We start from the raw sequence: 27,298 nt of genomic DNA on the forward strand, positions 1-27,298 counted from the left end.
GCCTGGTAAATGGATTAAAATGCAAGTTTTTAGTCGGAAATATTTTGAGATGTGGTATATGTACCCATGCATGGGTTGTGCAAAATAGCTGCCAGTTGCACCCTTCAAAGGTAGAGGGAATTGGCCATAGGAGGGGAGAGCCAGTTGGAGTGTTATTAGACTGGGAGTGGAATGCTCTAGGTTCAAATTCCTTTGCGGCCACAACGCGCAATGATTGAGGCATTGGTCAGGCCATTGCCATCTCTCGGCTTAACCTACCACATAGTATGGACACAATGTGGCAGGAGGAAGAACCCACCAACTTCACCTTGAAGTCCTTGGAGGAAGGTTGAGGGAAACATGTACTACATAAAGTTATTCAGGTTAATTCTGACTTGGTTATTTTTTATAAGCATGTTGACTAAGAAGTTCTGGCCTCATGAAGCATGGACACCCTGAATGGCATCAGGCAAGTCATTAGCTCTCACCCTCACTAAAGTGACTAATTTTGCAGTGACTAACTTTGCGAGGATTACTTATCAATGTACACAAAGCTCTTTGGGTTTTCAAAGTGCTCTTGTTTTATTTTTACACCACCAGGGGTGCCCATCTCGCCCTAAGGATCGTGGGAGCCTGCAGCTGCAACATGGACGTGCAGCATCACATGGTGCGTGTGATGTCACTTCCTGCCTCATCAGGATTCCCATTATCTGGGACTAGAGCTACAATCCTGAATTCAGTTAATGGGGAGCAAATCCCACTGGACACATGGGGGCTTACTACTGAGTAAATATGCTTAAAAGTGTGCTGTAAATATGACAGTAAAATAATACTCTGAACAAACAAAAAAATGGGCATTTTCAGAGAACCTATTGAGCACCTTGATTTGTTTGCAAGGAGGCTAGACAATGTGAAATAATAATATACATAATATACTATAATATAAAAACACAGTGAGACAGCAGACATTAAAAACTTACTGATACAGGGCTGCCTTCAGATCAGGCAAAGCAAGTGTTTTCCCACAGTTTATGCATTTCCCCAAACTCTTTCCTTATTGCTAAATAAAAAAATAAAAAAATAAATCAAATTTTTGCAGAAGTGGGTTTGTTGTGCAAAACCTCGCAGTTGGCTTTAACCTGAATTTGCTGATACGAGGTTGAATCCCACCCAAAAATAGTGACAGTCTGGAGGTACGCAGTGTCTGATAGTTGTGAATCCTTCAACTGCTGCTTGAAAAACACAAAAAGAAAACAAAAAATAATATATTTGTCATTTTTATGAGTCCCTGCTTTTCCTAGACTGGAGCCATCATCTCATTCCCTAGTTAGGCTTAGTCAGTATTTAGACTGGAAAATGTAACAGGCATGAATATACTGCCTCAGGAACTAACATATCTATGTGATTTGGGCTGTAGCATTAATTGGTAAAAAAGCTTAAGGCTTACTTGATAAACTGAGTGCTAAAATATGAAGCAGAAAATATTTATTTCATTAAAAGAAAGACTCTTTTCACCACAACGTGACCTTAAAATGGAGAAGTTCAGGAGCTAAGATTGAACAATCTAAGAGTTCTTAGTTCCACAGCATAAGGTACCCTACAGTATCATACTAAAGTTATTAGGTTTGAAATGTTGAAGGCATCCAGCAGTTTTATTTGTGATTTAAATTACTCAGAAATCATTTTAGAAACACGTTAATGTATAACTTTGCTCAAAAGACACAAAATATTGTGTGAGGTACATCATTTCCACAAAGAATATGTACTGCAGTTTTGTATTTGAGCACTGTGCATGAAAAGTAATAATTAAACATATTTTCCCTTTTTAAGAAGTCCCTCTGATCACAGACATCCCCCCTTTTCTTTTAAAATAATTATATTAGTTTAAAACAGGTTTTCATTAAGAGGAAGATAGAGCATAATTGTTAGAAACAAAGTTTCAGGAAATGGTGCAATTTAAGGGCTTTTCCAGATGTAGTTTCTTTAGAGGGACTGAAACATCCGGTTATAATCTTCCCACTGTGGAGAAATCACTGTTTGTCACAACTCAAAGCACCAACCCAAGATGCTCGAAAGTGGCCATTCTGTCTGGAAGAATGGCAGACGAAGGTGATGGACTATATGACATTGGCTGAGATGACAGGCAGAATCCGTGATCAGGGAAAAGAGACGGCGGAAGAAGAATGGAGAAAATTTAAAAGCTATCTTAAGGACTATTATAAACTTGATGAATGTTAGAATGTTGTGGTTTTCAGGAATAAAGGGATACAGTGATATAAGGTCAGAATACAGAAAAGACTAAGATGACAGAGGGTGGAAAGGAACAATTGGGAGTTGCTATAAAATTATGGACATTGGGATGCAGAAAGGGGGGGTATGGGGGAGTCCCGGAAAAGACGTTTATGAAAAAAAGTTATGAAATTATACGTGTTTGTATGTCTTTTTAAGTGTTTGTTTGTTTTTTAAAAAAAAACTTTGTAAAACCAATAAAAATTTTATAAAAAAAAGAAAGAAAGTGGCCATTCTGATGTGAGCAATCACACCTATTCAAGTCTTTTGGTTTTGTGACGGTTTGCTGTGCTAGCAAACACAAGCAACTGTTTCTGTATGGGCCATTTAGGGATGGGGAGAAATTCGATCTGGCTCACAATTCAGGTGAACTTCCTGAATTCACATTTTCCAAAACAAGACGGGGACTGAAACACAGCCATCCTTCAAAATTCACACTTCTCTGAATTTTGCAATGCACTTCTCTAGCCAAGTAATGTAGAAAAATTCACAAACCAGTTTAAATTGTGCATATAAATGCAAATATACCCTTTTGTTTAAAAAAAAGGTATCCAAGTGCATTACAATAGGGGAAATTGCTTTGCTCACATGTGTGTTAGGAGAAATCTGCAATACAACGCTGATGAATTTTCACAAAAGCTTACAAAAATTGCAAACCGGTGTGGCTGTGTGTAGAACTGAATTGAAAAATGAGAAACTGAGATAAACCAAAATGTATAAATTCGCATATTCCTACTGACACTGAAAAATGTTGTGAACAACCCTGGGAGTTTTCTTTTCTCTCTCCTGTTTGTTTACCTTTTCTCTGACTGAAAACTCTTAGGGTTAACAGGGAGAAAATGAGGGGGAATAGCAACCTCACTTCTTCACTTTCTCCAGATGTTACAACAGGGCAAGTAGGCTCCTGGTTTCCAGATCCCATTGGAGGCTGCCAATATTTACCTTGAAATAGGAATGCTTCATAATGAGCCAGACTGTAGTCAATGAGGCCCACTCTGATAAACTCACACTGGCAGCTGCTCCAAGATCTCAAGGGAAGCTATTTCCTGAGATCCTTTCAGATGAAGATGCCAGAACTAAATCTGGGACTGTCTATGTGTATTATTTTCACCATACTATGGGTCCTACTTAGGAATGAACAGACCCACCCAGCCTAAGGTCGTCCTGTTGCATTTCTGTGCAGATTTTAGTGCAGAAATTCAAATGTTAACAAAAGCACTTATAAGACAGTCTCTATTTTTAAAAAACAAAACTGTTATAAAGCTTTAGCAGAACTTTTCCAGCTGCTCACAAGCAGAAGCAGGCAGTGCTGCAAGCCTTGGACTGGTAAAGTGATCCACAGAACCCTATATTTTAAATTGTACTCCATGATCTGCTGCAGGCCCTGATGTGCCCTGATCAGATCTTCTGGAATCCAAGTTTGTAGATGCCTCTACTATCCCTAGTCCTGCTCAAGGTTTTGAAAGATTCAGCCTCTGGCTTGCAGCTCCTGGAAAAGTGCCCATGAGGAAACACAGCCCTTGGTCTGAAAAAGTTCCCACACACCACTTACAAGGGTGTAAGCCCCACTGAACTCAGCAGGACAAATGTTGAAGTAAACTTGCATAGAATTGGCTGCAAGTGAGTGCAGAGTATTTCAGTGGTGAGAGCAAGCTAGAATGGCAATGGCAATGAGGAGTAGTATGATACTGGCAGGGGGTACATATTCACAGAACATTTGTGGTGAAGTGGGGAGGTATTGAGCAAAACCCCAGTCATCCATTATCCAAGAAGTTGCTCTTAAAATGGTGTTGTGTTATGTTCATCATGTTTTGCTTGAGCACATCTGTCTCAGCCAGATTTCCACACATAGTGATTGCAAAAGCTTGCATAAATTATTTGTTTCCTGCTCTCTCTCGCTTTCTTTTCTCTTTTTTTTACCAGTTTCAGTGTTTGCTTTTAATATTTTGACAGCTTTTTTAAAAAATGCCTCTCGTATCACTAAACACATTTTTAAAATTTCCGGCGTGACGTTGGTTAGCATTATCTTAACAGATTATTTTTTTCTGTTTCAAAAAGTTTGTCTTTTAAATATATAAGTGCTGGCTCTAATTGAAATTCCTTCATAGTCCCTTTCGGAATTGTCAAAATTCTAAAAGCTGTTGATGGGTGAAGCCTGGAAGTTGCCATGGCGACTGTCTCCCTTGCTAGGAAGACAGTTATCTTACGAGATCCTGACTGGACATCTTTGGCACCTGAGGAGCTTGCTGGTCTTTTTGAAAACAGATGCATGTTATTAAGAATGATATTTTATTTTATTTTAAAAGCATCTAATATAACCCAGCAAGCATCAGTACATGAGAAGGAAGAGGAAGTGCAGACTTTCGTATGAGGCTCTTCATTGTGGAAGATGAGAGGCACATGACAAATATGTTAATACCCGCTGATCTGATTTCACTGTTGACCTTTTTATGTGAATAGCTTCAGAATGGCATTAACATCAATCACTTCAACTGTGACAGAATACGAGGTGGGGTGACAGGGTCCTGATTCACTTGCGAGCTAACAAGATGTGTCTGGGAATAAGTCATAAATGAGCAGAGGCAGCTCCAATACACCCACACGTGTTTGCTTGGCTTTCCTGTTTAGCTCGCACTAGATAGTGGGATTAGTTAAATGGGACACCCACGTGTGACCTGGTCCTGAAAGGTACTGAAACATTGCTGCCTTCTCTGCTCCCTGCTTTTTTTTTCTACTTGGAGTACTCATTACATCCTAAACCTCAGTGAGTAAATCTGGGGCAGCACCAATTTAGACAGCAGGTGTGTGTTGTCAGGGGGAAGATGTTATGCTGAAGAACACTCAATGCACACACATACAGCCCTTCACACAGAAAACTAAATTCTAGCCTTTGTGGAATTTTAAATGAATTAATTTGGTTCTAGCTTTCTTGGAATTCCTTTTTTTTTTTTTAATTTGGTAGGCAGCAGCATGCTGTTAAATAATTCTGCTCCCCGCACGTCACCAACTGCAGTGGCACGACCTAGACAGAGGCTCTAGGCTGCTGTTGCCTGATCTCATTCATAATTACTGGGCTATCTCGCTAACATCTGCTGGCTGGCTTGTCATATCGGTAAATATCTGGGGTTCATTGGCACTAGAAAGTTGTCCCTTTCTGGAGAACCAGAAGAAAATTGTTAACCAGGACCTGTTTACAAGCTTCATCCATCAGCTCTTCATACATGAGGTCATTCTCTTAAGTCATTTCCAGCTGGCAAGTCCTTTGAACTCTGCCAGACATACTCTTCTACAGGTGTCAACTGTGTAGTAAAGTCAGTCACTAGAGTCAGCCCCTGCAGGGTTTTTTGTTTTTGTTTTTTAAAAATGCCTTATAAGTTACAAGAAGTGGGAGCACTGGGTAGGGGAATGCATGGAGCATACAGCACATGAAACTGAAAAATTGAGTCAGACAAGCCATACAACTGTATGGAAAATAACCTTTTGCTCCCTTTTTAGTTTCAATATGGAAGTGTTAAACAATGTGAAAAATAAGGTGTGTGGACGGTAATGGAATAACATATATTTTAGAAATTTACAAAACCTAAAAGGAAATGTTAACCATTGCAATTCTATTCTGAATATCTATCCTGAAAGGCAAAATAAAGAAATTCCTTCCAAGAGCACCTTAAAGACCAACTAAGTTAGTTCTTGGTATGAGCTTTCGTGTGCATGCACACTTCTTCAGATACCATGCACACAAAAGCTCATACCAAGAACTAACTTAGTTGGTCTTTAAGGTGCTCTTGGAAGGAATTTCTTTATTTTGACTATGGCAGACCAACACGGCTACCTATCTGTAACTATCCTGAAAGGGACTGCATCCCCAGTTGTGTCCAGATGAGGGCATTATCTCACAAATGGGTTGTTCAGAACTGATTTTTCTGTGTGTGCAGTTGGCACATGAGGGTCTAACACTCCCATTTTTTCACTCACCATATTCATTGAAATTCTGTTGATTGTCATCTACACTAACAGGATGGAGCTTAGCAGAAAATATGCTGGATATCTTTTTGATTTGTTTTGTTTCTTTCCTCAGTCACTCCTCCCCTCCTTCACCCAGTTAATTTAGAAGATTAAACTGCAGCAGTTTGCTTGTTTTTTATATTATTATTATTACACTAAATCAGAATTCCTCTCTCCCAGTCTTCTCCTACTGATGTCCACCATCCAACATTAGCTTAAAGCACCTCAGGCTCCAATTGGGTTGCTGATAAGAGCGAGGAGAAATCAAATCAGTCCTTGTGTTTCAGTTCATCTATTGTTTCCAAAGGTGAGAATTGGGTAAGGTTTGCCTTTAAAAGCAAACTTAATCAAATCTCTCCCCCACGTCTAGGCATACATAGTATTGCAACAAAAAGTAAGATTCCAAAACCAGAATTCACATGGCACTTCAACATGAGGAAGTAAACACTTCTAAGGCATGCAGAGTAACAGAACATGTGACTCTTTAGGTAAAAGTATTCTTGTGCTGCCTGGCAAGGTCCCCAAAATGGCTCCAAAAGTCCTTTGTTTCCAGCCATTTTCAAAGTGGTCACCTGTTACATGGGCTTTGGCAGCTCCTCAGAAGCAGGAAAATGGCTAGGGATGGAGACAGAACCTAATGGGTTGGGAGGCTTGAATTCTATCTTTTTATAGGGAAACAACCAGTATTGGCAAAGCATGTGGCCAGCTCTCCTGGTGTCATGAGCAACGAACTTCTGAGAAACCTTTGGAAAAGGCAATGTAAGGGAGGACTTATGACCAGCTATTCAGGATAGGCTTAAAAAGGAGTCAGTTGTAGCAAGGGATACTTCTGCCTAGCAGCAGGCTTAAGACTGGGCTCTAGAGGAGATGGATTTGGTCAGGCTAACTTGACTAGTCATTAGAAACTGAGTAGCCATTAGAAATCCAACCAATTATATATGCTATTTTTGTGTCACAGTCACACAGGACGTTTACAGCATACGCTGCTTGTAACTTTATGGGATGGTTAATCATTGTAGGCAAAGAGTGGCCAATGATATTTGCAATGCATGAACACAATGCCCCTGAATTAGACAGAAGTGTGTACTTGTTATTCACATACTGGACCATACAGGGAAACACAACACTTTCTTAAATACAAAATAGCAGTGGGATACAAGCCTCTCTGACTTCACTAGCAAAAAGTGTCACTCCTTACCATAATGTGTGCACAACCACCTCTATTTTGTCATTTCCATAACTACAGAGGTCCAGATAATTCCATATGAACCAGTGCAGCGTTTTCTTTATGAAATATTCAACAAAAGGAGCAGATTTTTACACATATTCACACAAAATATGCTTGGGATGGATTGGGGAACTCTAGTTTATGAAGGATGGCTAGAGTTTTATTTTATTAGCCGCGGCTGCGGGCAGTCTTGGACTAGAACTATTACAGTCCTCATACCCCCCTAATTAATAAGCTCCATTGCTGCAGTATTTCCTTTTCGAAACTAATTTAGATATGTCAAGTCTGCAATTATTTTGAGAATGATGTGCCTTGATACTTATTCATCTTCCCTCCTCCTTGCTGAGAAAATAATACTGTCAGCTTTAAACACCCTTTGAAGTCTGCTTTAGATTTTGATTGAAATTTTGAAACAAAGTAACCAAAAGCTTCCCTTTCTCTGCCCGCCCCCTGCCCCAGGTTTTCTGGTTTATTATGGGCAAGGAACATGGAACCTGTTTTTAGGCACACCAGCCACCATTGTCTCACTCACAACACTGTCAGGTAAATGGATTCAGAAGGAGAGAAAGAAAGCCTCATCATTCAGAATGGCTATCCAGCATTCATGAGCCATTCTACTCCAGGTAAATGCCTGCAGGTTCCACCCACATGGTTAGGGAAGACCACACATTTATCTTGCAAATGGCAAAGTCTTGCTTCTCCATCAGAGACATCAAATACCCAAATATAGGCACAGTTTCTGACTCATATGAACAGGCAATGCAAGTTAGGCTGGGTTTTGAATTTCCAATAAGGTTTGAAATAAGGTTTTATTTTCAGTTCAAATTAACTGGGGGGTGGGGATGCATGATTTTGATCCAAGTGTTGGGCAACAGGAGGGTCAAGCCATTTTCCCAATCTAAATTGCTCCTGCTCCTCACCCATCACTCCCAGCGCTGTTTCCCCAATCTCCCACCCAAACTGCTGTGGTTTTTTTTCCATTGCAGGAGGCAATTTATATTATAAAAATGGCACTAAATTTATCCACCAGTTTTGCTGGTCTGGTGAAAGCTGGAGTCAAAATAAGAATGTCAGGATCTCCCATGAAATGTGTTGTTTGGCCTTAGAATTCTCTCTCTTTCTCTCCCTCTTTTTTCCATCTTACTTATTTTAAGACCTGATTCCAGAAAAGCAGCTATGTTGAATGACCTTAAAAGGGGACTAGACAAATTCATGGAGCATCCAGCTCAGCCTTCACTGTGGGAGGCAGTAATAGTTGCTGGAAACCGCAGGAGGGGAGAGTGCTCTGGTGCTTGGATCCTGCTCTCAGTTTTCCCTCAGGCATCTTGTTGGCCATTGTGAAAACAGGATGCTGGACCACTGGCCTGATCCAGCAGCAAAAGCATCCCCTTAAGACTAACCCCATATTACATAAACCGTGCACTGTTTTTAGACAGGAACTTGAATTAAATTTCAGTGCAAGAGGCTGATAGTTAACTTACCAGACAGCATCTTCCAATAAACAGAAAAAAACAGATTGGTCATTTCAAAAGCCCCTACAATGTGTTGGATTCTAAAAAGAGACACCAAAGAACTGTTTTTGAAACAAATGCCGTTACTTGATCTGTCAAAGTCACATGGCTATATAAAAAAAAAATGTTGCTTAAATTTAAGCCCTCCCTTTATGGAACTTTCCTATGTAGAAACCTGGATTGAAAACGAAATACTGACATTCTTTCATTTGCCAACAAAATGTATCAGAGCTCAGGAAATAGTGCGTGTTGTGTCTCTCCCCACCCCACTCTGGGAAGATGAAGCTTTTCCAGAAGTTGACAAGGCACTGAATGGAGTCCAAACAGCTCTCAGCAGAGCTTTAGCAACCTCAATTCATTATTTGAAATCAAGAGGACTGGAATCTTTGAGCTAGTATTACATCCAAGGTGATGACAAATGCAGTCGTGCTGGAGTGATAATACGGGGATTCAATCTGGTCTTGTCTAGACCAGGGTTTGTTAGAGATTAAAAGTCACAAAGGAAAAGTTCTTGTAATGCATTGCTGTCCTTGGGGAACTTTATTCCCATTTAAAGTCTGAAGATTGCTTGTAGCCTCTAGCTCAAACTGCTGTTAATAACATCAGCACTGCCATTCAGCTCTGTCTGGTTGGAAGCGTGCAACTGGAAAACAATAGTCGAGACGTCAAAGACAAAATTAGCAGTTCCAATTATCCTCCTTTATGGGCATTTGGGGTAGCAGGATTAGTTAAGCAAAAGAACAACAAAGCCATGAAAGAGAGTATGCTTTCAGTAAAGGGCTGCATATTTTGAAATGAGATTGGAATCCATCTGATCTGGGTCTGTAACTATTTCACATAGCAGACATTTTGTATACAGTTATCACTTTGAGAAATATATTGAAGGGGTTGATGCAGTGCGTCCTCACTGCATCACTTAGGGCTCATCCAGACTTCCACTTGTCCTGCTTTCCCCTGGGAAAACTTGATATTTACCACTGAATCAGAGCAAACATCAATCGGGACAAACATTTGCTCAGATTCAGCGTTCGAGTGAGTTTTCCTGGGGAAAATGACAAAGCAAACAGAAATTCATTTGAGCCATGCTTTTTAGGTATGGGACAAGCAACAGTATAGACGAGCCCTAAGTCATCACAGTTGGTACCTACCCCCCTGGGCAAGGTGTGGGGCTATTCATGCTGAACTCAGGGTGGGAAGAGAGAAGACATATCTTGAAGGGAAATTATGAAGTATGGGGAAAATCATGTCTAGGAGAGGAGGATGGCAGTGAAGGCTTTTGCCCTCTATGGTAAAATTTGTAGATATGGTGCTATGCAATCCAAGCCTATCCTAGCTCTCTCAGAAATAACAGTTGAATTTAATGGAGCCTACTGCAAAGTAAGTAAAGGTAAAGGGACCCCTGACCATCAGGTCCAGTCGTGGCCGACTCTGGGGTTGCGGTGCTCATCTCGCTTTATTGGCCAAGGGAGCCAGTGTACAGCTTCTGGGTCATGTGGCCAGCATGACTAAGCAGCTTCTGGCGAACCAGAGCAGCGCATGGAAACACCATTTACCTTCCCGCTGGAGCGGTACCTATTTATCTACTTGCACTTTGATGTGCTTTCGAACTGCTAGGTTGGCAGGAGACTGCAAAGTAAGTATGCCTATAACTGCGGCCTTACAGAACAATCCTATGCAGGTTAAGTTGGAAACAATTTATTAAGTTGCACCCAATGATAGGATAGGATGCAGCCTAAGGCCATGGGACCTTTTTTTAACTCAGCAGGACTCGCTTCCACTCGCTTTAGATCTGAATGTTTACAACTGTGGTGGGGAACCTCTGGTCCCTGGGTACATTTGGCCCACCAGGTTGTTTTGGCTAAACCATAGCCACCTGCACTACATCATGTATGAATGACTATAAGCTCATGCCTTGTCATATTATTGCATGGCATTTTGTCAGCTGTTTAGTATCATGTTAATTCTTTTAGGGTCCCTAACATGTTAAGAGCTGAGTGACAAGCAGAAATACAGCAGGTATAGTTGCTCTCAACACTGCAGATGCAGTGATGGAAAAAGCTTCACCTGCTGAATTTCCTCCTCCTGTACAGCTTTTAATGACACAAGATGTTTCTTTGGCTGGTAGCCTAGTGTAGCCTGCGGATTAAGTAAGCACAGCTGGCTCCCTGCAGTGACTGCAAGTAAATTGAGTAAATTGTTCCGAGAAAATGTTCACATCTTTCTCTGGGACAGTTCACATGCACCCAGCTTTCAATAATCTGTGTATTCCCCATGGGTTTCCTCCACCAACAGAGCTTCCAGGGAGCAGAAGGAAAGAGGCAGAGCTTAAGACGAATCCCACGCCTCGTGAGATGATAGTACCATTGAGGATGTAGCTGGAGAGCATATATCTTTCAGAGATTCGTAACATGTGTGTCCAACAGCCACATCTTTCTTAATGTTGTGCAAATATATTAAATATATATATATAAACGATTAGGCAAAGATAAAGATGTAATTTCAAAAGAAATTGCACAACTATCATCTCTATAAAATCTTAACTTCCTATGGCACTAAATTATTGCCTCCTTTTAAATTTATACACATTCGCTGCAAACACATACTGTACATTAACGCAGCCGTATGGCCATGAATACCAACATCAGAATGAATTAAGCATCCATAGTATTTTTGACAACTGCAGTTATAATGCCATAAAAGCAATGTGAGGAAATAAACATTTAGCTTATGTATTTCCTGAATATCATTTTAAATAGAAAAGTTATGTGACTTCTGTTAACTTTGTTTGCTTTGAAGGCATGTTTCTCATAGAATGTTGGAACGCAGTTCAGCAAACTCACTCGGAGTCAAATGTTTCTTGCAGAGTTCCAATATTCTGTCATCTCCCCCACTGCTGCTTTCCCTCAGCTAAAACCAAACCAAACATCCAAGTCACATTTGAACCCAGTGTGCATCAAAGCCAAAGGGTGGTAACCAATGTAAGTCCAATGTAAGAGGAGACCTATTGAAAACAATGGCTATGACTGAGCTCCATTCATTTCACTGAAATAACTCAGAGTGGGACTTAGTTGGACACAACCCAATCTCTTTGAATCCACATCCTGTCAAGGGCTCTGATGACAGATAACAAGGACTTAAAACTTGTTATGATGCTTAGCTTTGCATCATAGGAATGAATAACCTAAATGTAGAGTTGGAAGGGAACCCAAGGCACCCACAGTCCAATCCTCTGCAATGCAGGAACATGGGCGTAGCCAGGATTTATTTTAGGGGGGACAGGCATTATGGGGGGTGTCAGAACTGAGTTATCTGTGATGCAATCAGTCAGTTAGTGAAGCATTTTTATTTATTTACTTGATTTAGGGGGGCAGCTGCCCCCTCTGCATCCCACTGGCTATGCCCATGTGCAGGAATCCTGCCTATAGCCATCCCTGGGTAGGTTTAAACCACTAACTGTCTGATTTACAGCCAGGAGCACTAACCGATTGCACCAGAGGATCAGCAACAAAATGCTGTGGAGTGTTCTTGCTATTAAGGGCTCTAGCTATGCCATTTTCCAGGATATTCCGTTCATCTCCCCTCTAGCCCAAAGCAGTCAGCCAACGTTTATGCCTACTGGGCATGCTCTACTTCTGCAGACCATGAAGTTCCCCTGAGCCACTGAAAGCTCCCCTAGCTGCATCATACTCTATTGTAGATGTTGCTGTTTTTATTGATAGTTCTTTAGTGTGTTAATTTAAACGAACTTGCACTTGAGTCGGTTATGAACTACCTAATACCAATCTTTTGAATGGCAGGTGGTATATAAATGGTTTCAAATAAATAAAATTAATCCATCCATAGATTGAGATCTAAAAAAATAAAGAACTCATTTCACACACCTATCAAGGATGCCAAGTGCAACTGTGGCAAAATTCTAGAGGACATTCGATTTAGATAGCTTAAGGATTGCTGGTATTCAAAAGTCTAGCAAACTGCTGTTCTAGAAAGGATTCCCTACAACTTGGAAGAATCTAAAGGACATACTACAAGAGACCAGGGTGGGGTGGCGGTTGCTTGGTTGTTGTTGTTGTTGTTGTTGTTTTGCAGGTTGGCATGGCAGTTTGCCCATGGCCATATAGTCCCTCCTGTTTATTCCATCCTATGGATTTTGTAAAAGTATGTTTAGGGAGACATATGGTCTTTATATATCAGGGACTCCTAGTGATCAGGAAGCAAGGGAACCAAGGCTGTTAACTCTTCATCTCTCTTTTTTATTTGGCAAGTCTGTATGTGAATTCCTTAGTTCCAGGCAATGCCTATTTGCAAGAAAAATATTGCAATGGTTTTGTCTTCTCCTGCTGGATCTTATGTTACATAAGATTGCCGTGTCCCTTTTTATCGGTTCCTTTTTGTTGTGTGTAAAATGTTCTCTTTCTTCCTATAAACGAAACGAAACAATAAATTAATACATAATATACATATCTGCAAAACCACAATCACAACTCATTTGGGTATTTTAGGTAACTTGGCACCTATTTAAATATTAGCAAATGAACAACCAGATTCTCAGTCAGCCCCATTCATCTGCAATATTTGTGTTGAATTCAATTTTCCCCCAGTCTGAACTGAATTAAATCTAACCACTGCATCATATTTGGAGTGGGGATCAGGTTGTTAAATTCACAATCAGGCCCCATTGGTTAAGTGTTGCAACTGACATCAGTGGTGCCAGTTTCCCCTACGCTCTGCAGTTTGCTGCCATGCATGTCTGTTTACATTATTTCATGTCTAAATAAGGCACACATTCTCCTGCACCAATCATTTTCAATCCCAGTGCCCTTCTCCGTGATGCAAAAATAACAATATTTTTTCTGATGCAGAATAATATGTACACACAAGAAATGGAATTTAATTCAATTTATGTTCCACAATGGCCCATCAGATGCTTTTCACACAGAGAGAGACTGCTTGCTGCCCTCGAATTGTTTGACATTTTGATTGAATTCATTTCTCCATTCCATTGAGAATTGATGTTCTTGTTACATTGTCACACTCTATTATTCCCTTTGTTGTAATTTCACATTGCAGGTACGTTCTCCCCCTCCACACACGCACACTACTTGGACATATTTAACCTGCTCTTACAGCTCTGCAATCCAACCAAGTCAGAGCTAGCAGCGTTACTTTCCTGTGTTGCCAATGGTGTTTACCTCACTTATATCAAATGTGATTCAAAGAGATGAGCAGACTGCAAACATTTGGTTGACCTGAAATCTAGGTGAATGACACTATTATCTAAGCCCGCTGAAGTGCCATTCTTTTGAAGCAAGTTCTAACTTAGACTTGATTCTCCCTTTATTTATTTTTTAAGCTCAGGTATGCACAGCTTAAAACACATGCACATCCCATCCAGTGGGAAAGGCTTCGCATTACCACCTTGTTTCACAACTGGAAGAAGCTCTACTGAACTATTAAAGAACTGGCAGCTAACAACTCCGCTTGATCACATGCACCCTGATCTGACTGAGGATTTGCATGTTTGCTCCAGATGACCCTGCATATGTCAGGAACTTCAGTGCTGGTAGGCATAGATTCCTGCCAATGTGTCCCAAGCTACGGGACCATTGTCCTATTGGATTCAAACACCAAATGGCCACATGTTGTGTTGACATGTGGACCGGATGAGGTGGTAAGTTCCAGCTCCACCAATTCTCTCTAAGAATGCTCAAATGCTTCTACCAAGACATCTAGATATTACTCTTGATATTGATGAAAGTACTCAAATTTCATCTTGGAAATGGGAGAGAAAGAGATGCTCTCTAGAATAAGACTACTTTCAAATATTTAAAGTCAGAATAAACGGCACTCGAGGCAGTTGCTTATGATTAACGACCAGCTGAGTGAAGTTGATACTCTGAGGTAACCCCAAGAAGTCATTAATTCTCTAGCAGGTCCCTAAGGAGCAGCCAGATCCTGTCACTCTCGTCTAACTGATGGTCTTGAGGGAGAGAAATATGAAAGTGATCTTTCTAGCTCTTTGTTTTTTTGTTAGATGTGCATTACATGCAATGATTTACTGTGTCATGTTAAGAGAAATTAATCTAGAATTCACTGACCAGGTTGGAAGCCAGCAGAATGTCAAAACATTCAATCTAGTGTTCCATTTATGAACAGTGAAACGAGGCTCAATGTGTAAAAACAAAGGTGGCCAGAAGCCCCACCCTGACCTGAAAGCTCCAACCACCTTCTTCTATGTCTTGAGGTTTGGCTCTAACTACTCTGAGGTCATGGAAACACGCTGTGTACATCCTCAACGACATTATCTTCTCTACTGCCATTATGAATTAATTTACATTCAGCCATATACAGTCCACACCAATAGGTGCAGTGTGATACAATTCATCCTGTGGACTTTTTTTTGTTTCTCTTCTCAGTCGCTTCTCTTTAGCCCTCCACTACCCATTTCTATTCTGGGCATGCACATGAGTATTTTTGTTCCATATTTAAAATTCTGTTTCTGTTCAATATCCAATAGAATACAACAGTATGGTACATGTATATGAAAAAAAAATATCAAAGGCCTTGAGTGAGAGAATAAACATCAGGAGATACATATGTATGTAGGCTTATTAGTTTATTAGATTTATATCAGCACATGTACAGTAATATAAATATATACAGTCGACATAACAACAGAAGAATAGAAACAATACGAGAACAATACAAAAATGTGAAAAGAAATCAATCTGGTGAAATCAAAAAATGAAATTGAGGTCCATTAAAAACCTCAAAGTAGCAGTAGAACAAACTTAGCTGACAAACCGAAGCCTGTTTATCTTGGTCATGCCTGGTTTCAATGCATGCCTTTGATTTCACTCAGGCTTGCCCAATGTCCCTCTCACCAGCTCATTGTTTGGAACTCAGGAAGACAGACAGATCCTAATGGGGGACAGGAGTTATCAGAGCAGTGGAGCTACCACCATATCTGAAGCCCTGGTCACTCCTGCTAGTCAAAGCAGAAGGGGTGTGGGAGGGGTTTCATCCATTTTTGTCGTGTCCACTCTAGGGCTGGTTCTCAGGGAGCTCTGGGTTCTGTGGTAGTCCCACCAGCAATAGCTTCCCACCTTCTCAGGTGGAACAGGGCCCTTCACCACAATGGAGCCCCCCAGCCGCCCCCACAGCAGCACTTCTTTCCACCAGCCATCAACACAGAGTCAGGATTAGGACTGCAGCCTAAATTATAAATTATAGTATAGATAGAAAGTGCCAAATTAGCATTTCTTATGAAATCTAAATAGTATATAAAGTGATATGTAACAGGTAAGATATATAGGTAGACATAATGAAGGCTCTAGAGAAAACAATAAACAGCTATATTTTATTCTATGCTGTTGAGCATTTTAGTGACTTTTTAAAAACAACAACAACACTGGATTGCACTCTGGTTTTTACTGGCCCTCATTAAATAAGACTTCCCAATACATGGTTCTCTACCACTTTAAATGGTGTGTACATTCTGTTTTAATCATTCATCACTTGTGAGGGGAAAAAGGATACCAAATCTTTTGACAATATACATCAGGGGTCGGCAAACTAAGGTCCGTGGGCCAGATCTGGCCCAATTGCCTTCAGGATCCGGCCCGCAGACTGTCCGTGGATCGGCGTGGGGATTCTGTTCGTTCGGGCTGCGCCATTTTTTTCCTGTGCTATTCAATTCTCTCCCCCCCCCCACAGACCATGGCGGCACTCCCTCCCTCCCTCCTCCTGGTTTCCCCCCGCCCTGCCCAGAGGAGGAAGGGGGCTGGGCTAAGCTGACTGAGCGCCATTTTAAGCAGCCCCTCTCTGGAGCCAGCCCTTTCTCACCGCTCATCTTCCCTCCTCCTCCGCTGCCGCCCTGGTGCTCCTGTGGGCTAGAGAGCAGAGCGGACGAGCTCGCTCTGCCCACCCACAAGAAGCAGCAGCAGCAGCGGTGGTGGTGGTGGCAGCCCCTGGGAAGGTAAGTGCAATGGCTGGGACTAGGGCTGGGGCTGGGGAGGAACACTACTTGCCCTCCTCGCCTGTTCTTCCAGCTCTCCCCCCCCCCATGCTGCTTCTCCAGCCCACCACAAGGTCTGAGGAAAAGTGGACCAGCCCGCAGCTAAAAAAAATTGTCGACCCCTGATATACATCGTGAACGTGAGCTGGATTGTCCTTGTGAAAGGCTTTGTAGAGAGGAGAGGAGATTTGTACCTAATCAAAGCTCATTAACTCAATATGAACATATTATAATTGGAGTTAAAATTATTTGCAGGCGCTTTTATACAATCTGTGGGTGTGTTTCCCCCAACCAATGTAGCCATCATTAAAATGTATATGTCTATCTTTTGTGTGTGGCTTTGCATTCAAAGTCATGAAGGCCATATATATTAAACAAGCTGTTATAATAAATGGTGAGAAAATGTATGTTATTGTAGATATAGTAATTTTAAACTTGGAATTACCCTAATTACCTCCATCTTGTAGCTCACAGCTTTTCCCTTCAAGATGTCAAAAATAAATGATCAAACTTTGAGGGCAAAGTGTTGGAGCTCGCTGTTAAGGAGCTTGGTAATCAAGGACATGCTGAATCTGAAAGCAAAGATATTAAACAGAACTTCACTTCACTGACAGTTCCACATAGATTTGAAAAGCAATTAAAGAATAATGAGAGAGGGAAAGAGAAGGTGTGTTGTTATTATTCTGCTATTCTTACCAGCATAACCTGTTGCTTATGTCCTTTTATAAGATATTTTAGGGTCAAAATTAGATATTAATGTAAACATGCTGCAGCTGCTGGCAGTAGAGTGAGGCAACTGCCTCAGGTGGCGGGTTCGGAGGGGTGGAAAGCGACTAGAAAGGTGTGCCAAGTGGTCTGCCCTGCAGCCCCTGCGCTAGCTTGCTGCCCTAGCATGACCAGTGCTCCAAGGAGGCAACCTGAGGCGCAGTGTGCTCCTGACACTCCACTGGGGCATGGCCCCGGATCTGTGGGGAAAGTGTTGGTGCCACATCTTGCCTCAGGTGCAAAAGGGTGTCAAGACTGGCCATGGCTGCTGGGGACAGCTGTCCTGCATCTAGTTCCTTGCTCAGTGTTCTAATATTGTAATGTAAGCACCAGCCAATGATGTGGTGTGCAGAAACACAGACATGAGGTCACAGGGAACGTATGCTGGATGATGCACATGTAGAAGGGAGAAACAAATGGTTGCCTGCCATTTTCAGCACTGGCTGTGCATTCAGCACCATGTCTGCTTTGGCTCTCAGCCTTTGAAGTGGTTTTCCAGAACTACAGCCTTTGGGTCTTCTTCATGCCCACAAAGCTCACGCCATGCAGCTTAGAGCAAATCTGAACATGGTGTAATAGCAACAAGCATTTGAGGATGTTGCCAGTTTTCCATGAATGGAAAACATGAAAGCTCTGTGACTGTATCAGAATTATGCCGAAGGAGCCTCTGGTATATATACTGGAGTCTCCTTTGCACCCAGTTTTTCCTGACATGTGGAGACTATGGGATGGGATGCCGACTAAACTTGATCATATAAAGTGCTTCTGCTTATGGTGGATTCTGTGGCCACCATATTTCGTACTTGCTGAAGGCATTCTGTGCAAGTAGTCAGTCATTCATGCAAGTCATTTCAGCTGGTAGCCAACATTTAAGAGATTCTTTTGAACATTAAGGCCAATGAGAAATTCAGCCATATGACGTACTGTGAACAGGACACAGAATCATCAGGAAGCAAAGTGAAAAGGATAGAAATTTGGGCTTCAACCACTGACCTTTAATTTTGCACACAAGACAGGAAACATGTATTTAAAGTTATTTCCTCCTATTATGCCTCCCCTGCAAAAAAAGCCCTCAGGCAGATATTTTGCCATGCTCGTTGGTACACATGTGTACACATGACTGCAAGCTGTTCCTCAGTGCATGGTTCTAGACAACCTGTTGATTGAGCATTCATCCCAATCTGTTAAGTTAAAAAGTTACCAGAATTGTAAAGGCCTTAGCATTAGAATAATAAAACCAATATTTCTGTTTAGTTTACACTTTTTTGTAAGGTGATGGCTAATTTGAAACGTTTTCCTGTTTTTCATTTTATTGTCGGAACTACAATGGTGGCAGGAGATTTATCTCTTTGAGACAGAATTGGGGTTTCTGTGGTTTCTTCAGGCTTACATTGTGGCCTCCCTTTATTTTATTTCTGAAACAGAAAAACATTTAAAGAACAAGGCCTATATAGACAGGCGTATAAGAAGAAATAAATGGCTCAGGCTTTTATCAAATGTGCTGTCATCCAGGAGGTGGGTGATGGAACTGATATACTGTCATCATAAAAAGCAACAGCTTCCCCACCATGTATAACAGGGTTGTTGTTGTTTACTATGCTTGTATTAAGAGCCCACTTTACTGTGATGGCTTTTCGTTTGGAAGCCATCCAAACGATGTTTGGAAGCTGTGGCTGGATGGTTACGTGGGAGCCGGTTGAAGTTAAATCCTTCGAAGACAGAGGTCCTGTGGCTGGGACGGGGCGATATGGGATTGGGGGGGCAACTCCCATCTCTTGCGGGGGCGCAATTAGTGCCAGCACCGTCCGTTAAGAGTTTGGGTGTAATCTTCGACACCTCCCTTTCCATGGAGGCGCAGATTGCAGCTACAACAAAGGCGGCATTTTTCCACCTCCGCCAAGCTAAGCAGTTGGCTCCTTACCTCTCTCGCCCTGACCTAGCCACGGTGATCCACGCGACGGTCACCTCCAGACTGGATTATTGTAACTCGCTCTACGTGGGGCTGCCCTTGAGACTGACCCAGAAACTCCAGCGGGTGCAGAATGCTGCAGCGAGACTCCTTACGAGGTCTTCGCTGCGAGATCACATTCATCCAGTGCTATACCAGCTGCACTGGCTCCCGGTGGAGTACAGGATCAGGTTTAAGGTGCTGGTTTTAACCTTTAAAGCCCTATATGGCCTAGGACCCTCGTACCTACGGGACCGCCTCTCCTGGTATGCCCCACAGAGAAACCTACGGTCTTCAAATAAAAACATCTTGAAGGTCCCAGGCCACAGAGAAGTTAGGCTGGCCTCAACTAGAGCCAGGGCTTTTTCGGCTGTGGCTCCGATCTGGTGGAACACTCTGTCACAAGAGACCAGGGCCCTGCAGGACTTGACATCCTTCCGCAGGGCCTGCAAGACAGAGCTGTTCCACCAGGCCTTTGGCCAGGGCACAGCCTGACTCCCTCCCTCGGCAATCTTCGCAGAGCTCTGGCCCAATGGTTGCTAGTGGCTTGAATTAATTAATTTTTATAATGAATGATTTTAGAATGTTGTTTATGTTGTACTTTTGTACCGTTTTATTGTTGTTAGCCGCCCTGAGCCCGGCTTCGGCTGGGGAGGGCGGGATATAAATAAAATTTATTATTATTATTATTATTATTTCGTCTCGCTCCCTTCCAAAATCCAAACAATTTTCAAAAAAGAATGACATTTTATACTGCCTTTCTTCCTCAATGTTTCCTCAGTTGTGTGAAGTAGGTCAGACTGAGAGATATTGACAGGCCCTAAAATAAACCTGCAAACCTGGGTACTTTACATCTGGACACAGAAAACAATGGTTCAAGGGGCATTCAGGAAGGAACATACCGCAAGTGAATGCCTGACTAGCACACACAAAATCCGCCAGCTTCCATGGTTCTGCATGTGTATAGATATAGTTCCACAGGAATCACACAAACCTATTATTGCAAAAGTTATTGCACAGTCTTTGGTCATCTCATTATTTCCTTGGTTTTACAAAACTTTGTTATAGCTACAATTCCCTAGGTAATTTGATCGATTACCCACCAATTAATGATAAGATATTAGGCTGACATCCCCCCACTAAATCTGCTTTTAGTTGCAATGTGAAATCACGACTTGTTGACCTTTTAAAATATTTGAAAATGCTACTATATCCACATGTCCATCAGCCTTCCCTTCAAAACATAACCTGTTCCCTCCAGTCTTGTCCTATCTCTCCCAGACCATTCAAGAACCTCAGCACACAACCCCAAAGAGAGATGATTTGCTGCTGACATTCATCTCTGAGCAAATTTAATTGGTCCATGCAGCAGGTAAGGCACATAGTTCCATAATTATAGAACACTTGCTTCATTTATGTGATGAAATCTGCATTTGAGGTAAGGTTTTGTCATTCAATGAAGCTCAGAATAAATCTGAACTGTTTTGATGTCTTCCAGAGTACTGTAAATGGGCACCTTTTAAATAATTTTGATTCTTTCAAATAATGCTTTCCTTTCTTGCCTTTCCTTTCCCTATTTCCCCCCTTCCAATATGCTGTGACTTTGGGTTCTCCCAATCCCCCAATAAGGCTGCGGGGAGACAGAAATGATTCTCCCCTTTGTACTCTTTTTATTAATCTCAGCTAGACATTTTCACTCTCTTTGGTTGAAGAGAAGAAACGGAATTCTAGTCTGCTGAAAGCAGCCGAAGAAACAGGAAGCATGTGAGTATATTTTCAAGCAGGCTGAGAAGTCAAAGAACACCAGAACAAGATGGCATTGGTGTATAATCATAGGGTGAGGTTTTATGGGGAATTAAATTTGCCGCATGGCTTGTCATGTACATAGTAACTATTCAGCTACCAGATTAGTGTATAGACATATCAATGCTGTATGTAAAACAAAACAATTAAAAACCAGAGGCAGACTGGCAGTCTGAGAAGACCACATGGATGCAAACTGAGAACCAAAAGTTGGGTGCACTTGCCCTTTAGCCTGAGCCATGTTTTCATGTTTTTGCCTTGTTTATTGAAATTACTAGTGCACTATCTGTAAAATGTATTAGGTTGGCATGCTTCTGTCTCGGGAGAATTCCTTTGGGAATGAAGTCAAACTGATGGAAAGTTGATGACTCCCAAATTATAAGTGATATAAGCAAAGGGAGTCTGAGGACTGGGTCTCCCCACTTTTGAAAATCCTCCATAAATCCTCCACCCTTTCCATTGTTCTCTTCCCCTTGCAAGCTTAAGCATTCTTCTTCATATGACTGAGAGATACGTTTGGCCAAGTGACAGAACTAGTTGAGATAGTAGTTAGAGATGATTACTTCACTTGATTATTCAGAGGCTAGTGATGCAAGGCGTGTATAGTCCTGGATAACATTTGCATCACTGCAAAAACAAGTCCCAGAATATCTTCTTGCAATGGATTTTTATATATTTCCACTAGAAGTGAAGTTAGATTTCAATCTCAGGGTTGTGAGTTCAAGTCCCAAGATGGGTAAAAGTTTTCTACATTGCAGGGGTTGGACTAAAAGACCCTTGTGGTCCCTTCAAAATCTACAATTCTATTATTCTATGGTCTTATCAGATTGATGATCTTTTGGCATTGAATCTGCTCATGGGTGGCTGTAGTTTGGAGTGACCCCCCTCCATCCATTCTTTTCTTTCAGGTTTTTTTTATGCTGTCATGTACTGAAACATATTTAAAAATAAAACGATGCATTTCTTGGTGCCACTTGCCCTTAGGGGCAGATTGTTAACATGCTGCAGAGGAAGCGGAGTACACAACTCCTGTTAATTAGAGCAGTGAATGATTTGCACAGACTAATTTATGCACTGGGGTAGCTCTCTTCCTTTGACATATTGTCCCCGAGCAGATTATGAATGTATGGGATTCATTTATTTGTTGATGACAAGTTCTTGGTCAGTAAAAGCTATTTTATATCAAAACACTTACCTGAGAGTAGATGTGTCAAGTATTGTACTGTGTGAATAGGCTGCATCTTTGTTAAGTGTCAGCTCCAAACATCTCTTTACCACCCTCAGAGAATGTGAATGTCAAAGACCCAAAATATTAGGCACCTGCCTGGGGATGCAATGCCTCCTTCTCTTAAAACAGGACTTAACAGTGGGAAAGCAAACTGCATTTCTGACAAAATAAAAAAATTCCTTCCAGTAGCACCTTAAAGACCAACTAAGTTAGTTCTTGGTATGAGCTTTCGTGTGCATGCACACTTCTTCAGATACACTGAAACAGAAATTGCCAGATCCTTCTATATAGTGAGAAGGTGGGGAGGGGTATTACTCAGAAGGGTGGTGGGAATGGGAGATTGGCAGATAGCTGAGATGAGCCTGTTGACGACTCTTAACGACTGTAATAGGTCTTACAGGAAATTGGCAAGGGGTGAGCAGGTGAGAAATGGCTTAGTCATGTATAATGAAATAAGAATCCAATGTCTTTGTTCAGATCAGGTCTCTCCATGGTTTTAAGCTTGGTAATGAGTTGCAATTCAGCAGCTTCTCTTTCCAGTCTATTTCTGAAATTCCTTTGTAGTAAAACAGCTACTTTGAGATCTTGTATAGAATGTCCTGGGAGATTGAAGTGCTCTCCTACTGGTTTCTCTGTTTTGTGATTCTTGATATCAGATTTATGTCCGTTTATTCTTTGGCGTAAGGTTTGGCCTGTTTGTCCAATATAGAGAGCTGAAGGACACTGTTGGCATTTGATGGCATACACAATGTTAGACGATGAGCAATTAAATAGTCCCGAGATGCTATGTGTGATGTTGTTGGGGCCAGTAATGGTGTTGTCCGGGTGTATGTGGCAGCAAAGTTGGCATCTGGGTTTATTGCAGGCTCTGGTGCCAGTGTCCGTGTTAAGTCTGGTTGTAGTATTATTGTGGGTTAGGAGTTGTTTAAGATTGGGCGGCTGTCTGTAGGCAATGAAAGGTCTTCCTCCCAGGAGAACCCTCGTCTACCACTTCCTAGGCCAACACTCTCTATCACCCCTCACTATCAACATAAATGTTCATTTGATCACAGACAATAAGCATCGTTGGCATCTGCTACAATGCCATAATATCTGTATTTTTGTTACACAACTGTAGCATATAGACTAGTGTAACTATAAAAACAAACATGGGGCTGGGCTACGAACAGAAAAGGACAGGACTATGTAGCTGGCACATAGGGACACGGGTAGCGCTGTGGGTTAAACCACAGAGCCTAGGACTTGCCAATCAGAAGGTCGGCGGTTCGAATCCCTGCGACGGGATGAGCTCCTGCTGCTCAGTCCCTGCTCCTGCCCACCTAGCAGTTTGAAAGCACGGCAAAGTGCAAGTAGATAAATAGGTACTGCTCTGGCGGGAAGGTAAACGGTGTTTCCGTGCGCCAGAAGCGGCTTAGTCATGCTGGCCACATGACCCGGAAGCTGTACGCTGGCTCCCTTGGCCAATAAAGCGAGATGAGCACCCCAACCCCAGAGTCGACCACGACTGGACCTAATGGTCAGGGGTCCCTTTACCTTTACCTTTATGTAGCTGGCACATGCTTGACACTCAGAAGTTTGCGATGAAATTTAAAGAATTCGCTAAATGGACTGCAGCCTGGAACAAAATTTAAAGAAGTCAAAATGCGTCCCTTTCTCTGGCTACTGAAGTCAGGAATCACAGGTAAAGTGCTGGAGTCTTTTGCTATAATTACAGAAAGATTGTGGGATGTGGGGGTGCTATGACCAGGTGCCAACTTGAATAAAATATTGGGAGTGGCAGTTAAGCCCCGCCCTGCACAATCAATCCCAAGATGCGACACATGCACACTATTTGAATGGCAATGTCCATCAACTTTGGGGGACCTGGCCCCCACAAATATTTTATGGGGGGGGCTGATGGAACCTCGGCCCCTAGGAGTTGGCTCCTATGTCTATGACCACTCTTAGGGTTGCCATATTTCAAAAAGTGAAAATCCAGACACATAAGTTGTTGAGCTTTTGTTTAGGTGAAGTTGAGCTACACTCTCTTTAATAATACTGTACTGTAGTCTTTTACAAGGGTCTTTTAGTCCATATTGTATTTCATTTCTCTTAATATGTAAGCATATTATCTTCCAGTGAGTTCACCCATGGAGATTTTGCTGGGATTTCAGAAAACACTCTAGACAGAAGAATGGAAGCGATTTTTGCCAGACTATAACAGTTCTTTGAAGGCACTGATGGCCCTCAACCCCAATAACCTTTTAATGTGTAGCCAACAAACAAGCATAATCACATAGACATAAAACATGCTTCAGCTTGCAGAGCAGAGCAACTCCATCAAGGTAAACTGGAGAGAAAATTTGATCATCTTATATTGCTTAAATTCCCATGAATTTAGCCACATTACAGGTAAATAGGATGCAGTAAATAGCAACCAAATGAATTTGGGTTCATTAATGAATTCACTCTTGCGAACTGAGCTGCACAGAAGACGGCTGATGGCCCAAGGCTGATCTGCACTGCTGCTTTACCACATTACTAAGCTCAAGTTGATTTAATACACAGCTGGCCTTCGGTGTCTCCTCATTGACATGTCAGAGAATGGGGGAGGGTAAAGTAGGAGACTCTGTTGCTGGAGTAGGAATTGTTCTTGCTTGAAATGGGAGAAACTTCCTTGCTGTATCTGTTAGCAATGCAAAACCAGCAAGCAGAATGTGGGTGGAGAATCTGTTTTAACTCCCCAACTGAGCCATCGCTTTTCATGTGGTCTCAGCTAATTGATCCTTATGGCTATCCTTAACTTTTCCTCCTTGCAATTATCCATTTCTGAAAGTATTTCTCCCAAGAGATTTCTGCGCAAAAGAATGGGATTATCCGGAAAGTTTACAAAAAACCAAACCCAACCCGTGCCTCAAAGACCAACAAATTTATGCGGCCATAATTCTGAGATATATGGAAATAGCGGGGAAGCGGGATGAAAAAGTATTAGAAATGAAGAAAAAGTATTTTACTCTGAGCAGCAAAGGAAAGAGGGGAAAGAAGCATCTTGGAAGGGGGCAGAAAGTCAATCTTTAAATTGGTGTCAAATTCAAATTAATTTGTTTACAATTTGGAAAACTAATAAAAAATAATTGGTAAAAAAATAAAATAAATAAAATAGTGGGAAACAGTAACGTGGGTCAAAGTCAGGAACAGTGGCGTTATAGGGCCAGAAGGACATCACTAGCACAACAAGGCTCCCCCCCTTCCTCCTGCACCCCCCATCCACTCTGGAGGATGAAAAGGAACACTGGAACACAAATGTGGGAGAGGAAAGTGAAGATTGTTCCATTTGGCAAGCAGGAAGACTCAACGTTCACCTCCAATTCTCTGCTGGGAACTTCTGTGTCTTGCAGTTGAGGTTGGGGTGCTGTGACCCCTTAATGCCCTGAATCCTCCTTTTTTTTGTCTCATTGTCCACTGACACAGCCTCCTCCTCTGCAACATTTGCTTTACGGAGCGCCAGGTCCTCTCAAGAGGATTGTACAGTTACGATATCTTAAGTGGTGTCCAAATCAATGCAGCTTTGAAATGTTCCGCCATCTTGATTCAAAATGACACCCAACCCTAGGCAAACATATGTCCAAATGCATAGACAACAGATGGACAGATAAACAACTTTCCAAGATATAAAGTAGAAGTGGAAAGTATATTAATTAATATGTATATAGAGATACAAGGTCATTAACCTAAATACACTTTGGGAAATGATTATATGTGGGGGCATACGGTTGTTGGACATGTAAGCCCTATTTGTTGGCACCCGTCTGCTTTGAGAGGCAATGGAGTGTGCCTCCGGGGGTGAAGTCAAACCACTGAGAATCACAGCGCCTGCTGTAGCTGCAGAGATGGGTAACTCATAACTGCTGCCTCCCATGTTAGCTGCACCGAAGTGACGTCCCTGGGGCACAAGCTTGGGCTATGTCTATGGAGGGCTTTGCTGCCCGGATGACAAGACTCCCCCCCCCCCGGTCTCGCTGATGTGGTCCAAAGGAAAGCAGAGCAATACATTTGGCAACAGCTTGGCTGCTGGAGTTGTCATAACGAAGTGTACAAGATGCCATCCAACCATCTTAGGGACTCCACTCCAGGTTCCTTCCTTAGCTGTTTCTTCTTCTAAAGATGTCCCATAAGACAGCAGGTAGTAGGCCTCTATGCAATTGTTGAACCCAACCATGTAGATGTTTGGAGTGCTTGGAGGTAGGGAAGGCACCCCTGGAACATGAAGTGATTCTGCTCACCTATTAGATGTAGACTGTACCTACTTAGACTTCATTCCCACTGGCCTGGTTCTTAAATATGGATGAAATGTTTTTCTAGAACTACATTAAATTGGTTTGGTAAGTTGTTCTGGCTGTTCCTTCTAACTCTCAGCACTGGCTCTAAAACAGGTACTCACTGGAGGTTCCATGACTCCCTGTCAAGCGCCTAAACACAAAATTCAGAAGACTGGGAAGCAATGCTAGAAATAAAAGACTCTGTTGAGCAAGTTTTTATGTATTTTCCC

At 41.9% G+C, this 27,298-nt stretch overlaps 1 long non-coding RNA gene across 1 annotated transcript in view; it reads right to left on the minus strand.

Moving 5' to 3' along the window:
- LOC309539861 overlaps positions 1-3,251 on the minus strand; it is a 49,669-nt gene extending 46,418 nt beyond the window's left edge. Inside the window, exon 1 of the long non-coding RNA XR_014223010.1 lies at positions 3,211-3,251. This is a non-coding gene — a long non-coding RNA (uncharacterized lncRNA). The remainder of the gene's footprint in view (positions 1-3,210) is intronic.
- Between the last annotated feature and the right edge of the window lie 24,047 nt (positions 3,252-27,298).

The sequence above is a fragment of the Podarcis vaucheri genome (genome assembly GCF_965113315.1).
Source record: "Podarcis vaucheri genome assembly, chromosome: 8".
NCBI lineage: Eukaryota > Metazoa > Chordata > Lepidosauria > Squamata > Lacertidae > Podarcis > Podarcis vaucheri.